This window comes from Peromyscus californicus, unplaced genomic scaffold (assembly GCF_007827085.1).
Source record: "Peromyscus californicus insignis strain IS unplaced genomic scaffold, ASM782708v3 Scaffold_8__1_contigs__length_139910024, whole genome shotgun sequence".
Taxonomy (NCBI): Eukaryota; Metazoa; Chordata; class Mammalia; order Rodentia; family Cricetidae; genus Peromyscus; species Peromyscus californicus.
In genome coordinates this window covers 57,685,127-57,702,009 of record NW_026294606.1, presented here as the reverse complement: position 1 = coordinate 57,702,009, position 16,883 = coordinate 57,685,127, and the positions used below count along the sequence as shown (strand labels likewise).

The 16,883-nt window shown below is 44.5% G+C and overlaps 1 long non-coding RNA gene across 1 annotated transcript; it reads left to right on the top strand.

Annotated features, from left to right (window-relative positions):
- The first annotated feature begins 54 nt into the window (after positions 1 to 54).
- Positions 55 to 6,630, top strand: LOC128103024 (uncharacterized). Its single transcript, XR_008215615.1, has 3 exons — positions 55 to 1,186; positions 1,307 to 1,400; positions 3,878 to 6,630. It is a non-coding gene; the product is annotated as an uncharacterized LOC128103024 (long non-coding RNA).
- The last annotated feature ends 10,253 nt before the right edge of the window (positions 6,631 to 16,883 follow it).

Genomic DNA, 16,883 nt, shown 5'->3' with positions numbered 1-16,883 from the left:
GGAGGCCAGGGTGGGCGACCGGGTCCCGCCCTGAGCCTAGAGCCCTGGAGGTGCCGCCTGCCGGTGCAGATGCCAAGCATGGAGGAAAACCACCTGGAAGGGGATGACAATTAGCTCATCCATTAGCTCCTTCGGGCTGTGTAAGGAAGGAAGGGACTTGGAGGAATTTTATCTTTTTTTTTTTTGCCTTAATAAAGTTGAGGCGTTCAAATGGCTGGTTGACTTGTATAGACACTAAATAGAGGCTGAGAGGAGCAGCCTAGACAAACTCATATTTAACAGTATTCGTACTAAACTAGTTTAGCACCCTTCCTGCCCCAGTTTCCTGCCCCCCAGCACCTACACCCAGAACACCCGATGAAAGTGTCCATCTTTAAGATCCACAGGGGTGAATGTATGGTTTGTTTCTCCAGAGTCTGAAACAGTTCCTCACCCACCACTTGATAATCTGTCGAGAGAAAGCGTCGCTTAGGGACCGAGAAGGAGGAGGAGGCAGCTTTACTCAGTACATTTTGCCTCTGGGAGGTCGACAGTAAGGCAAATGCCTTGATAGTTGGTCGATGCAAATGTCCCAAAGCAGGATCCTGTTTTTGGTTAATTAAGGCTTTCCTTACTAATCAAGTCTGGTATGGTGTCTTCAGGCTGGTAATTAATCCTAGCCCTTGAGGGCGCGAGGCAGGACTACTGCCTCTTCTAGGCCAACCTGGCCTACACAAGCAAACCTCGCAAAACAAACAAGGAAAAAAGAATAAAAAATTAATTCTCAGTTTGTAGTCAAAGCGCATAGAAAGCTCTGGCTTGAGTCCAGTAGTTCAAAACCAGCCTGTGAGACACTCCACCTCAGAAAGTTAATTTCTGTCAAAGGAAGCAGTATACTTTCTCTTTCCTTTTCTTTTCCTTTCCTTCCTTCCTCCCTTCCTTTTTCTGTGGTTGTTTGTTTGAGATAGGTTCTCCTGTGTCTAGGCTGGCTTTGAACTCTCTAGTAGACCAGGCTTGGCCTTGAACTCTTGCTTCTCCTGTCTCATACTCTCAAGAGCATTCCTGGAATGCACCACCACGCCTTGCTGGAAAATGTTATTTTGTGTTACACTCTGAAGAAAGCAAGAGTCACCTGAACTTCTAGTATTTAAAATATCCGTTCAAAGACAAGAGGCTGCCTCTCCAAGCAACGACCAGACCTGTCCAGGTGAGCTGAAATTCCAACCGGCTGGGGGTATGGGGGGGTGGAGTGAGTATGGGGGTGTCCTTCCGTTCTTCCTTTCTTCTTCTAATTAGAATCAGGGTCTTAGTCTGCTGTGTTTCACAGGTTCTCACTGAAACGCCACCCTTCATTTTGAAGAAAGAAAATGCCACACAGAAGGAAGTAACCATCCTGAGGTGTAAACTCACTGCCCTGCTAGGTAAGTGAATCAGGGTCAAATTCTTAAACCAATACACCTTCAAAGTGTCCTGTACTATTTCTTTCCAACTAAATCTTTACAATGAAAGCTGTGCATGCCCAAAGGCTTTACGGTCTGCCACCTTTATGTCCCCAAAGTGTTCCTGCTGCCAATTGTATGCTTTTGAACATCTGCTCCATTACCTTGAGTTAAGCATGCACCCCAAATGTGTCCACCATCTTTACTTCTTGAACAATGACCTTAAACTGAGCATGTTCAAGACTGTAACCTATAACTGAGAATGCTCAGGAGTGTGCTTGCCCTGAAAGTGCCTTTTTATATGAGTATATAGACTACTCAGCCCTGGCCCTGAGGAGGTTGAGGCAGGAGGATGGTCAGAACCTCTGTCCCAAGTCCCCATGCCTCCTTTCTTCAAGGAGGGCACTGCTTTGGAAATGACTCTCAAGTGTTCTTTATCTGCTGCTAGTAAGAAATCTTTCTCACTGGGTGGTGGGGGTGGCAGCAGTGCACGCCTTTAGTTCCAGCGCTTGGGAGGCAGAGGCATTTGGATCTCTGAGTTGGAGGCCAGCCTGGTCTACAGATCAAGTTCCAGGACAGCCAGAGCTACATAGAAAAACCCTGTCTCGAAAAGCAAAAAAAAAAAAAAAAAAAAGAAAAGAAAGGAAGGAAGGAAGGAAGGAAGGAAGGAAGAAAGGAAGGAAGGAAGGTCGGTCTTTCTCTCTCAGGCTGTTTTGTTTTTTCTTAGTCTTTTTTTTATTTGTTTTTGCATTTGTGTTGTGGCCTAAAGGGTTCCACACCCTGTCTGGCTCCCCTTAGTACAGTCTAGATTTCCCATGAAGAGCCTTGGGTTACCTTTGTTATAGCTAGAGAGAAATATTGAATTTTACTGAATATTAGAGCCAAATACTTTTTGTTTTTCTTTTTCCAAGACAGGGTTTCTCTGTGTAGCCCTGGCTATCCTGGAACCCATTCTGTAGATCAGACTGGCCTCAAACTCACAACAGTACACTAACCAAAATCAGTAAGTATCTTATTCCCGTCTTAGAAGTGGATCTACTGGCCAGCAGCAGTAGCGCATGCCTTTAATCCCAGCACTCGGGAGGCAGAGCCAGGCAGATCTCTGTGAATTTGAGGCCAGCCTAGTTTACAGAGTGAGATCCAGGACAGGCACCAAACCTACACAGAGAAATCCTGTCTCGAAAAAAAGAAAAGAAAAGAAAGAAAAAAGAAATGAATCTACTACTTACACTACAGGGCAGTCACTGACCATCTAGACCCCAAGCCAAGTTCCCAATCTTCTGAAGAAAGACAACCATCTAATAGGTAAATGTTACAAGACCAGGCACAGGTACCATCTGACTTTAAGCACATTGCCAGACACTTAACCTAATCATTCTCTAAATTTGTATGAGTTAGATGACGGAGTTTCTAACACAAGAATGCTTGGAGCTAATAATTTAGACACACTCCAGCCAAAGGGTCCTTCGTGGTGTGTTGACAAGTGCAATTCCACAGCTAATGGTAAACATCAAGTACATCGATCTGACCGAATTTCTGTTCAGCTGAGGTAACAGACCTGACTTTGGCACCAGAATTAAGAAAAGAGAGGGCATTAACTGTATAGGAAGACGTAGATATACTTTCTTGTGGTTCCTGTTCATTCTGGAAAGAGGCAGATTTTCCTAGTGCCGTCAGAAGGAAACTGAATAAGGAAAAGGAGGTCCTTACTGCCCCAGGCACTAACGAACCATGAAAGCACCAGCTGGACATGGCAAAGGCATCAGAGGGGAGACTTAAACTGATATGAGAAGACCCCCTCTCAACCATTGTCTGGGGGACATTGAGGAAGAGGGGGTGGAAAGAATGTAAGAGTAGAGGATGGGGAAGAGCATGGTGAAATGCTGCCTTCAGGACACAACATGGCTGTTACACGCATAAACTCAGTTACCTGCACAAGACTGACCCAAGTACCAGCCAAAATCCCAGCTGCTGGGGAGATGAGCTCATACTCAGGCCCCACTCCTTAATGAGGAGTTACTGGCAGCTGACAGTTGCTTGGGGAGGGAGACTCATTCTGTCTAGGGGAGCGTCACTGGGAGGATTCCTAGGCTCCAGGGGATAGTCCCACACCTGTGTACACACCGGCATCGCTGACTGGACTGAGTGGGTTATCAGGAAAAAGAAAAGGCGTGGGTGTGGAGGAGGATGTCTAGTGGGAATAAGAAGGGAGTCGGAGGCTGGAAATAACACTAGATATGATCATCTGTCGTTGTTCAAGAATAAAGAAAAGTGTAAATAGTGAGAGACCATGCCACTAAGCATGCAGCTGGGACTGGAGAAATTCTCCAGCTGCCTTTGTGTACACCTCTGCCTCTCTGTAAGTTTGCTACATCTACATAGAAGACGATAGAATGAAGGCAAAAGGATCAAGGTAAGCTAGAAAGGTTGGCCTAAGCAATTGTTAAATCTGCTTATAGGACAAGTTCTACAGAAAAGACACCCTGCACGGCCAGCTTCTTGGAGTAGTAAAGATTTCACATTTAAAGAAGAACAGAGCGAAGCTCACACACCCAAACTGCTAGCACACATCAGTGAGCCACCTGTCCCCGTCGGAAGAGACAATGCAAGCCAAAGGCGTGCTGCCTGGAAAGAGCTTGACACATGGTGTTTACAGTCCTGCCATCTGCCCCAGGAGAATTTAATATCTCTTCGATTTTATGGATTTTTTTTTTCAGGAGTAGAACAGGGGTGACGTACGACATGGAGACCTCAGTCATCCAGCAGAGCTGAAAGAGCCAACTGTACATGTAAGGTTACAATGACCAAACTGTGTCAAAAAGCTCATGAAAATTGATTAACACTTCTAGCTCCTGCTCTAGTTCGCAGCAGAGCTGCTCCCAAAGAGAAATTCAAGCTCGAGCCCTTTAAAATGCTGTATGGAAGGTCCTTCCCCAGGGAACACATTCTAAAGCACATGCTGATGTGGAAACGGAGCCAGCGATAAAGCATACTTAACTTAGGACAGAGGTGGCTTCCAGGATCAAGGCCTTGCTGCCAAGCCTACTGGCCCAAATTCAGTCCCAAGACCCACATTCCAGAAGGGGAAAGGAAATTCCCAAAAGCTGTCCTCTGACTTCCACACATGTACCTTGGCACACTTGTCCACACATATACAAATAAATATGTGTAACTTCAGAAAACATATTACACTCAATTCATTACGAATGTACAAGGCCCTCCGCTCCACTGCTAAGTACTTTCAGAAAAATGACGTCTATCCTGAACCCCTCAAGAATGAGGAGCGAGTCTCAAATGAAGGTTTGTTAGCAGCCTCATGAGACAGGCACCTCTAAGGGCAGTCTTACAGAATTACACCTTCAAAGTGCCCTTTCCTTTTTTCTATCTAGAATGTTATGGTTTGAGTTGTGCATGCCTGTGGGGGCACCGTTCACCATCTTTACAATATGAGCTAAGCATGCCCAAATGTGCTCCTGTGCGCCAGAATAATTTTTCAAATATCTGTGCTAGACCTTAAACTAAGAATGTCCAAAAATGCGTGTCCACGATCTTCCCTGGTTGAACTATGACCTTTGGGAGCATGCTCAGGATGAGCCTCTCATGAAGTCCTTTCTCGAACATGTGCGCCCCTTGGGTAAACCTCCACACTTGCTTTGCTCAGGAGCCTGTTGCTCTGGGGAGAATTCCTGTGCTTGCCTTATAACTGCAGGCAGTGATTCTTTTTCTGCTCTCACCTTTTTGTTCCTGCTTGCTTGGCTTTAACCCATTGCATTCAGCTGTAGAACTTTCTCAACCAACAGCAAAAGGGATATCTCTCTCGCCTGAGAACAGGTGATGAGTTCTCAGACCACTGTTGTTGGAAACATGGATTTCAGTCTGTCTCAGGAGTAGGGAGCTGAGGTTTATGGGAAGAGTTCCAGTTTCTGGGCCATGGGTGACGGTCTACTCCCTCTGACCTTTTCCCTGCTGTGATTATGATGTGAAGTGGATGTGGACTTAGCCTCATGGACTTGGTTGTCACTGAAGACTTCATCTAAGGCCAATTGATCCAGATAAAGAATATGTCAAGAGCCAGAAAGATGGCCCAGGGGATAAAAGCACCTGCTGCCAGTCCTGACTACTAGATTGGATCTCTGCCACTTGGTAGATGGAGAGAACTGACTTCCACAAGTTTTCCTCTGACCTCTACACACACACACACCCAAATGTTTTAAAAAAGAGTATGACAGATAGACTGTTGTAGGGTATCCACCAGAGAAGGCTACTTGGACAAGGGTTTAAGCCAATAGAAAGTCTTTATTAGCCTCCCAGCAACAACACTGAATGTTCAGGATCCTATTGTAGCCCAAGCCTTTCTCAGGGTGAGCTTTTAAGCACAAAATACATGTCCTGCGTTGACATACTTCAGTTAACAAGAATAATTAGCGAGAGGTGGAATTACAGAAGTAAAAAAAGGAAGGCTAGTACATTTAGAGACGTTCCCAGAAGAATGGGCGTTGATGGATTAGGACTTTGTTTTTGTTTTGGCTGGTGGTGCTGTCTGTGTGCTGTGTTTTACAGCCTGAATGGTACTTCCATCATGGAGTCAGTTTTGCTAAGGTCTGGGGGCTGTTACACAGAATGCACACATCAGGTGTGTCATCCCAGTTGCTGTAGTAGAGGCAGAGCAGGTGTCTGCTGAGATGCACTATTCCTTCCCGTTGGCACCTGTACCCCAGGGAACTCATTCATTCACAGACTCCATTGCTGATGGCCACACTGTAAGGCATACATACATATCTGGTCTTTCATCTAAGTTCTCAGCCTAGAGCTTCAGGCTGATGAGTTCATTTCTATGCCAATGAGACGGCTGGAAACTGAGGCTCCAAGCTGGGAGCTGGGGGCTGGAAAGTCTAAGATATGATTAGGGGGTTGGTACCCTCAGCCAAAGTCCCAGGACCAGTGGGGAGAGCAGAATTGATCACCCATGATGAATGATTTAATCAGCTATGGTAGTGCAAGAACGCCTCCATTTAAATGCCTTAGGATGGGGTTGGGGATTTAGCTCAGTGGTAGAGCACTTGCCTAGCAAGTGCAAGGCCCTGTATTCAGTCCTCAGCTCCGGGGGGGGAAAAAATGCCTTAGGATGAAATTCCATTTGATTCCCAGTTGGTAAGCCCAGAGAAGCTCCTTGCATCCCCACACACTTAACTATCCTTATACATCTCCCAGTGGCCGCTCTTGACTCAAACCTTTCATAATAAAAAGTTGTAGCCGGGCGGTGGTGGCGCACGCCTTTAATCCCAGCACTCGGGAGGCAGAGCCAGGCGGATCTCTGTGAGTTCGAGGCCAGCCTGGTCTACCAAGTGAGTTCCAGGAAAGGCGCAAAGCTACACAGAGAAACCCTGTCTCGAAAAACCAAAAAAAAAAAAAAAAAAAAAAAAAGTTGTGATACTAAGTAAATGGCCATCTCCAGTTCTGAGTTATTCTAGTAAGTAACTGAACCCGGAAATGAAGGCAGGAGTTTAAGAAGAGTAAGGCATCCTGATTTTACAGCCAGTTTGGACAGAAGTATGGGTAAGCTAGGTACTCAACACTCTCCTTTTTTTCCTTCGTACATTTATTTTACTTGTGTTTGTGTGTATGTGTGTGGGCACACACATGCCACAGACATATGGAGGTCAGAGGACAGCTTGTGGGAGTTGGCTCTCTCCTTTCACCATATGGGGCCCAGGGATAAAATTTAAGTCATCAGGCCAGATAGTATGTGCCTTTACCCACTGCCTCAAATACTTTAAAGTTCTTTTTTTTTTTTTTTTTTTTGAGCTGAGGATTGAACCCAGGGCCTTGTGCTTGCTAGGCAAGCACTCTATCACTGAGCTAAATCTCTTAAAGTTCTTTAAATTGTATTATTTCATGTACGTGGGTGTTTTGCCTGCATCTTGTCTGTACACCACCTTTTACAGTGCCTACACAGGCCAGAAGAGGGACATCAGTTACCCTGGGACTGAAGTTACAAAAGGTTGTGAGCTGCCATGTAGATTCTGGGAACTGAACTCAGGTCTTCCGGAAGAGCAGCCAGTGCTCTCAACCTCTAGCCATCTGTCAGCCACCCCTTTCTGTAATACTTTCTTGGGTCTTATGCTGAGCCTCTCAAACTGTGGCTTCCATCAGAATGGGACAGGATCGTAGGATGACCATCTGGCGTCCGGAGAATAGGAGACTGGGTTGTTGAAGGGGAGCCCCCACACAATTAGTATGTGAAGGCCTATGAGTGAAAACAGGTTTGACTGACATATTCTGACCTCTCTTTTGTTTTTTAATTGGGAACAGAAGACAAAGAACACCACAGCTGGCTTTGTTCCATTCCATGTTCAAGTAACGACAGCACCCCCTGATTTCAGTTGTTGTTTAACAATCCTGGGAACATTTGTTCCCTTGCTACCAACTGGAATCGGCCAATAACTCAGGGTGCTTCTGGTGTGTCCTCGAAGAAAGCATCAAGACACCTGCTAGGAGGGACTGGTGGGAAAACACCCAGTGATGACTGGGGATGGAGCTCTCTTGGTAAAGTGCTTGCCTTATACACACAAACCCTGGGGTTAGATCTCTAGCGCATATAAAACAAACAAACTGGGGCTGGAGAGATGGCTCAGCGGTTAAGAGCACTGGCTGCTCTTCCAGAGGTCCTGAGTTCAATTCCTAGCAACCACATGGTGGCTCACAACCATCTGTAATGAGATCTGGTGCCCTCTTCTGGCCTGCAGGAATACATGCAGGCAGAATACTGAGTACACAGTAAATAAATAAATCTTTAAAAACAAAGGATAACAATTAAAAAAAAAAAAAACCCAAGCAGGGTGCCCAATGCCTGTAATCCCCAGCACTCCATAGGCAGAAACAGGACAATAGTCAAGGTCATTCTTGGCTATACAGTGAGTTCAAGGCCAACCTAGTTATGTGAGACAGAGTCGAAAGAGACAGAGAAAGGAAGAAGGAGGAGAGGAGAAAAGAGAAAGGGAGGAAGGGAAGAGGGGAGGGAGGGAAGGAGGGAGGAAGGGAAACTCCTGATGATGGGGTGGGCCAAGGAGGGGTGAGTCTGTTGAGCCATCCAGAGCTGAAGAACAAAGTTAGCATGGCCAGTACTGGAGGAAGGCAGCAGAGGTATGGAACACAGTCTGTGAGGATTTTCAGACACGGAGAATGGATCTGAAGCCATTTTAATTGGGACGATGTCCTCAGGCCTTGACAATATAGTATGAGTCAGAGAATGTAATTTCATCATTACTCACTAAACTTTCAACTGTGTCGCTGCCTCATCGGCCCCGTCTAATGCGTATCGATTAGAAGGCTCCTCGGGCGATCTTGGCTCACCACAGCGGTGTTTTAAAACTCTAACCTAATTGCCAGGGATCTCGAGGAGACACGGCCAGGCTCCAGACTTCCTCCACCTTTTCTTTGTCTATCACCACAGGATTGTCACCTTCGGTGAAATCATTGTGTGCCCTGAGGGCCATAATTTTTTTGTTTTGTTTTGAGACATAGTCCAGGCTTCTCTAAACTGCTATGTTGCAAGGACGACCTTCAGTTTCTGATTCTCCTGCCTCCACCTCTTGAACACTGGGATTACAGGCAAGTGCCAAGACACCCTCTTTATTTGGTGTTAGGATCAATTTTGCAAATACTAGAGCTAGGCAAGCACTCTACCAACTAAGCGACACCCCTAATCCTTTGTGGTTTTGTTTTTGGTGTTGTTTTGAGACAGGGCCTTACACCATGCAAACTGGACTGGCCTCAAACTTGCAATCCTCCTTCGCCAGCCTCCCAAGTGCTGGGATTACAGGGTCTCTCAATCTGGGTGAACATTTAAATTAACTCCCTAAAGATAGCTGGATCACACACACACACACACACACACACACACACACACACACACACACACACACACCCCAGGTATCTGCATTCCTAGCCTTCCGGTGAGGTACTAGGCCACACAGAGGACTGGGGGTGGGGTCTCTTGATCACCTCTAAAGGCATCCCTCGCTTGGGTGGGCTAATCCACATGACCGAGCACAGTCCTGAGATTCGTTTGGCCGAAACAGAAGAGCATCTCACTTCCCTCACCCTTCTCCCGTGCCGTCAGCCCAACGCCACCCCTGGAAGTTGTTTCTTGCTCACCATGTGGTGTTCTGGTGGCCAGGGTCAGGGACTGAATTCATCCAGGGGTTTTACACTTTGACTTCTTCTAGAGAAAAATTTGCTTTAAGGGACTCAGACTCCCCTCAACATTTTTTTTTCCCCTTTTAGACAGAGTCTGTAGCCCAGGCTGGCCTCCAACTCATTTCTACCTCCTGCACTGAAGTTGACTTGATCTTCTCACCTCTAACTTCCAAGTGCTGAGATTACAGACATGGGCAAACTATACCAAGTTGATGAGGTGCTGGGACAGAACCCAGGGCTTTGTGCCTGCTAAGCAAACACTCCACCAACTGATAATATATAATATTATATCCCCAGTCTACCCTCGCATCTCTCCAGCCCTCTGCCTCAGACAATCTTAAAGTCAATTGTTACTTAATTGACTTTAATTACACCTGCAAAACCCTGTAAGTTAGTTGATTTGTATGCAAGAGCTGGGAATGTGGAGCGCCTATTAGAATTCTACCCTCTTCTGCTAGTGATTTATTAAAACAATCAGCGATCAATTGGCAGCTGGTTTGCATTGGGAGGGGATGGGCCTAATGCAGCAATGGCTTGTGGGCGTGTCCATGGCCTCAGTCAGCCTGACCTGGCTTCACAGATCGCATATCCTTTCTCTCGCAAATAATCCTCCTGTTTAATTCAAATCCTGAGCCCGGTGTAGTGGCACGTATCTGTAATGCCATATCTGTAATGCACGTATCTGTAGTGCACATATCTGTAATGTACATATCTGTAATGCACATACCTGTAATGCACATATCTGTAATGCACATACCTGTAATGCACATATCTGTAATGCATGTATCTGTAATGCTCATATCTGTAATGCATGTATCTGTAATTCACATATCTGTAATGCTCATATCTATAATGCACATATCTGTAATGCTCATATCTGTAATGCTCATATCTGCAATGCACATATCTGTAATGTTCATATCTGTAATGCTCATATCTGTAATGCACATATCTATAATGCACATATCTGTAATGCACATATCTGTAATGCTCATATCTGTAATGCTCATATCTGTAATGCACATATCTATAATGCACATATCTGTAATGCACATCTGTAATGCACGTATCTGTAATGCTCATATCTGTAATGCACATATCTGTAATGCTCATATCTGTAATGCACATATCTGTAATGCACATTTGTAATGCATGTATCTGTAATGCTCATATCTGTAATGCTCATATCTGTAATGCACATATCTGTAATGCATGTATCTGTAATGCTCATATCTGTAATGCATGTATCTGTAATGCTCATATCTGTAGTGCACATATCTGTAATGCACATATCTGTAATGCATGTATCTGTAATGCTCATATCTGTAATGCTCATATCTGTAATGCTCATATCTGTAATGCACATATCTGTAATGCACATATCTGTAATGCATGTATCTGTAATGCTCATATCTGTAATGCTCATATCTGTAATGCACATATCTATAATGCACATATCTGTAATGCACATCTGTAATGCACGTATCTGTAATGCTCATATCTGTAATGCACATATCTGTAATGCTCATATCTGTAATGCACATATTTGTAATGCACATTTGTAATGCATGTATCTGTAATGCTCATATCTGTAATGCACATATCTGTAATGCATGTATCTGTAATGCTCATATCTGTAATGCTCATATCTGTAATGCACATATCTATAATGCACATATCTGTAATGCACATCTGTAATGCATGTATCTGTAATGCTCATATCTGTAATGCTCATATCTGTAATGCACATATCTGTAATGCATGTATCTGTAATGCTCATATCTGTAATGCTCATATCTGTAATGCACATATCTGTAATGCACATATCTGTAATACTCAGGAGGCTGAGGTAGGAGGCTCATGAGTGTGAGAGCAGCCTGGGCTACAAAACAATTTCAAGGTCTGTTTGGGATGCATTTTGGGACTGTCTCAGTAAATCAATTCATCCATATTATCTCTATCCATCCATATCAACTTTTATGTACATCCCTGATGGGAAGGATTCAATTAGTTATCCTTTCTCCTCCTCTGCTGAAGTCAGCATTGGATTTGGTCTCGAAAGAGATTCTTTTTTTTTTTTTGAAGATTTATTTACTTGTATGTATGTATGTGTGCCTGCCATGCATTTATGTGCAACCCATACATGCAGGGAGCTCTTGGGAGCTGGAGGGTCACCTGAGGTGGGTGCCGGGAACTGCCTGACTAAGATCCTGCAGGTGCAGCCTAACCCTGCGCTTCTGGAAATGTGTGCCCCTAGACCACACACTTGCTTCAGAGAGAAAGGGCACCTACAGAAGGCTTCCCTGGTACCTCTGAATCTCACCAGACGACAGGATGGAGCCACTGTAAAGATGGAGCCACAGGAGGAGTAGAGCATACAAGACTCATGGCTGAACTTCATCTACTGTAGGAAACCCTCCTTAGGTCAGAATGCAATCAAGTTTTCTCTTTTTCTTTATTTATGAATCAACATTGAACAGAAATATAAAAACAAAAATTGCACATATTAATGGGGTCGCTTAATGTTTTGACCCACACATACAATGTGTGATGCTTACCCCAGGTTTAATGTGAATGCCTCCTCTTTGGTTTGCCAGTTCCATGGGAATATCTTGAAACTCCTGGCAATCCTTCTGCCTCAGCCTTCTGAGTGTTGGGATTACAGGCATCTACTTCTATGTCTGGGTCCTCCTTTTCCGTCTCCTCCCCCTCTTTCTCCCCTTCCTCCTTTCTCTCTCTCTCCTTCCTTCCTTCCTTCCTTCCTTCCTTCCTTCCTTCCTTCTTCCTTCCTTCATTTATTTTTTTAAAACAGGGTCTCACTATGTACCCTTGGCTGGAACTCACTACAGTAGACCAGGCTGGTCTGGAATCCACAGAGATCCACTCACCCCAGCCTCCTTGCCCAGCCACTTACCACTTCTTTGTGATGAAAACTTTTTATGAAAGGTGCAGTCATTGTTACTGGACTGATGTAATCACAGACCAGAACCTCTTGCTTCTATTATTTTCATGTTGATGAGCCTTCTCCCATCTCTTCCCTCGCGGCTGGAAAGTATTCAGTTGTGGATCTGTACCACACTTCTGTTATGTGCTCATCAGCTGACAAGTTCTTTCCATTGAATGTCTACAGGAAATAGGACTGCAGAGAGCACAGGGGAGTGAGTGCAGTTATCTCTTCTACTTATTTATTTTAAAGGTGGGAAAGATGGCTCCGTGGTTAAGAGTATTTGCTCTTCTTCCAGAGGACCCAAGTTCTGTTCCCAGCACCCACATGGTGGCTCACAACTATCTGTAACTCACAGATGCTGGCAAACACTCACATGCATAAAATAAAAAATAAATACATCTTTTTAAAAATTAAAACATATTAATTTCAACTAGCTATAGTGACATGTGCCTGTAACCACAGCACTGGAGGTACAGGCAAGATAAGGAGTTTGAGACCATCCCTGGCTGCCTATTGAGTCCAAGGCTAGCCTGGGCTACATGAGACCCTATTCCAAAAAGAAAAAAATTACCAAGAGCCAGGAGTGGTGGCACATGCCTTTAATTGGGAGGCAGACACAGGTGGATCTCTGTGAGTTCAAGGTCAATCTGGTCTACATAATGAGCTGCAGGCCAGCCAGGGCTACAGAGAGGGATTCTGTCTCAAAAATTTAAAAAAAAAATCACCAACAACAGAAAATAACAAAAATACTGATTCCAACAGGGCATAGTACATCTATAATCCTAACACTCTGGAAGCTGATGCAGGAGGATCACTAGGAGTTTGAGGTTAGTCTGGACTACATAGTGAGTTTCAGGCCAGTTTGGACTTCAGAGTTTGTCTCAAAAAAACAAATAAGGCCTGGACTATAGTTCAGTTGGTAAAATCCTTGTCTAGCATGCCCCAAACCCTGGGTTTACCCCCAATATCACATAAATGGAACATGGTGGCACCTGCTTGCAACCCAGCATTTGGGAGGTAGAGGCAGGAGGATCAGAAGTTCAAAGTCCTCTTCAGCTACAATAAGGAATTCGAGGCCAGCCTGGGCTATACCGAGTCCTTATCTAAAACAGCAGAAACAACAAAGTAATACACAGTGCATATTATACTGCTCTCATTTTCGTTGAATAGATATACCTGGTAGTGGGAATACTGGATCATGTGGCAGGTCTATTCTTAGTTTTTAAGGAACCTCCACACCGTTTTCCGTAACGGCTGACTCATATTCCCACTAACAACACTGAAGGGTTTCTTTTCCTCCACGTCCTCACAGGCACATACTTAACAGCCATTCAGACTGGGGTGAAGTGGTGCCTCCTAGTGGCTTTGAATTCATCTCCCTAAGGTGATGTTGAACGTGTGGCATCTGCTTGTGGGTTATCTGTCTGTTCTCTTCTGAGAACTGTCTCCTAGCTCTACTGGCTGTCCACTGTTGGTTGGCTGACTGCTTGCTTGCTTTTGCTGTGGAGTTTGTGGAGTTCCTTCTACATTCAGATACCTGCTTCCTGATGAGATGTCACTGGCATTACCTCCTCTTCTTGTATGGCTGGCCTCTTGGCTGTTTCCTTTGCTGTACAATATTACAGACTTCACAGGGTCACTTTCATAGCATCCCAACAACCTTTAAAAATTATAATTATTATTATTTGTGTGTGTGTGTGTTTTCGTCGTGATAAGGACCCCCAGGGCTTTGACAAGGGTTTCTCCCACTGAACTGCAGCCCTACACTACATCCTCTATATTCTTTTCCTTTTGAAAAAAAAAAAAAATTTTTTTTTTCCCCGAGACAGGGTTTCTCTCTGTAGCTTTGGAGCCTGTCCTGGATCTCGCTCTGTAGACCAGGCTGGCCTCGAACTCACAGAGATCCACCTGTCTCTATCTCCCGTGTGCTGGGATTAAAGGTGTGCACCACTACTGCCCCGCTCTTTTTGAAATTTTGAGACAGGCACTTATAAGTCACTCAGGCAGTCTTTGAACTCCTGACCCTTCTGCAGCGGCTCTCAAGTGCCTAGGATTACAAGTCTGCCCCATGAAGCCTAGCCCTGACAACTTTTGATTCAGAGGCAAGACTTCATCCTATTTTCACTGACAACAGAGCTGCCCTCCACTGGAGGAATGACTTGACCTAGATATTAAGCCAGACAAGGGCATAGGAGAGTCCCACCTCTATGTCTGTTTGCTTGCTGTTACCACAGCATCCTTCTCTGGGGCACTTGGTCCTCTCCTCCAGCCGCATGCTAAGGTAAAGACATCACAGTCCTTTGGGGTTAGTCCCCCTGGGAACCCAGAGCCTTCAGTCTTAGCAAATTGAGTCTTAATGACCTATTTACATCTGAGGAGCCCTGCTGCCCTTTTCCCAGAAATCAGGCTCACCATCTCAGGGATGGAGTGGCTGCTCCTCTCTGCTGCCTGGCTTCTGGGGAGGGCAGCTCCGCAGGCTTCTTCATGTCACCTCATCATTCCCACAAGGAAAAGACAACTCTTCATTGTGAAGTTTCACCCCACCCCTAATAAGGACACTTCAGTGGCCAAACTGACAGATAAAAACCATACCAACCAGGCATGTGGCTCATGTCTGTCATCCCAGGACTCAGCAGGTAGAATCCAGAGGATCAGGAGTTCAAGACCAACCTGGTTACATGAGACCGTTTCAAAACAAAACAGAAAGAAAACAAGAGAATCAAGCCAGTGGGGGAAAGATTGTGACCAAGTCCATTCTGGCGACAAGATCGGTATGCCCTAAGGCAGTGTTTCTCAACCTGTGGGTGACAACCCCTTTGGTATCAAATGACCCTTTCACAGGGGCTGTCTAAGACCATCAGAAAAACATAAATTTACATTACAATTCATAACAGTAGCAAGACTACAGTTATGAAGTAAGTAATGAAAATAATTTTATGTGGGGGTTATCACAACAAGGAACTGTATTAAAGGTGGTAGCATTAGGAAGGTTGAGCACCACTGCCCTAGGGGGTATTCCTGGGACCTCTGTTGTGGTCACTTCTTCCTAAATTTAAGATGCAAAGAATATTTGTCACTGGTCACATGTCATGAGCAGGTTATTTTTAAAACATCTAAATGGGTTAAACTATTATTTTTATTATAATAATAGAGGGTGGCCCTTATGTAGACAAGATTGCTCAGGATTAGTTTCATGCAGTTAATATTCACTTTACTTAAATTCAATGCAGTGATTATTTTAAGCCTTTAGATTTGACTTGAACTCCATGTTTCTACCTTGATTAGAAAATGCTAACATTTTATCACTAAGTATACTTAGTGAGCATGTGTGAGGCCCTGGGTTCAATCCCCAGTACATTAAAAAAAACTTTAAGAGTCACTATTAAGAAAGACATTGGTGAACAGTCCTATTAAGAAATGTAGTTATTTAGTCCTATGGGGTAGTGCATGCCCTTGGTCCCAGCTCGTGGAAAATGACAGGATCAGGAGTCCAGGGTCATCCTCAGCTACACAGCAGGTTCAGACCAGCCTGGGCTACAGGAGAAGGAGGGAAAGAGGGAGAGAGAGCCCTCAGCACTCAGGAGGTAGAAGCAGGGGGATCAGGAGTACAAGGTCATCCTCAGCTACAAAACAAGTTTATATGAGCCTGGGCTAAATAAAAAAAATAGTCAACAAACTTCCCTTAAAATTTTAAACAAAACATAAAATTGATTTCTAAAAATACTTTTTCTCAAAGCATTCTTAAATATTTACAGGGAATTTTAACTCCTTATTTTTCCATACTGTTGATCTGAACTTTTCAGCTTTATCGAAAATCTGTATCAGTTACCCAGTTATATATTTTAAATTTAAATATGACCATAATACTCAAGTTCTCTCTCTCTCTCTCTCTCTCTCTCTCTCTCTCTCTCTCTCTCTCTCTCTCTCTCTCTCTCTCTCTCTCTCTCAAACAAGGTCTCATTCTGTAGACCAGGCTGGCCCCAAACTCACAGAGATCCACCTGCCTTCGCTTCCCAAGTGCTGGGATTAAAGGCATGTGCTACCACCATCTGGCTACAACTTCTTAAAATGCTACACACACACACACACACACACACACACACACACAAGATCTAAATTTAGCCTTCAAATATCAAAACTATGAGTTTCCTTCACATTCTTCCACATTAAAGGAAATGTTTCCAGGGTCAAAAGCAACTTCTGACCCAATAAAGAAGCAAGTATGGGATGGGGATGCAGCTCAGTGGTAGAGCACGTGTCTAGCACGTGTTGGGCTCTAGGTTCAGTCCCTAGAATCATTAAAAAGAAAGGGAGGGGGA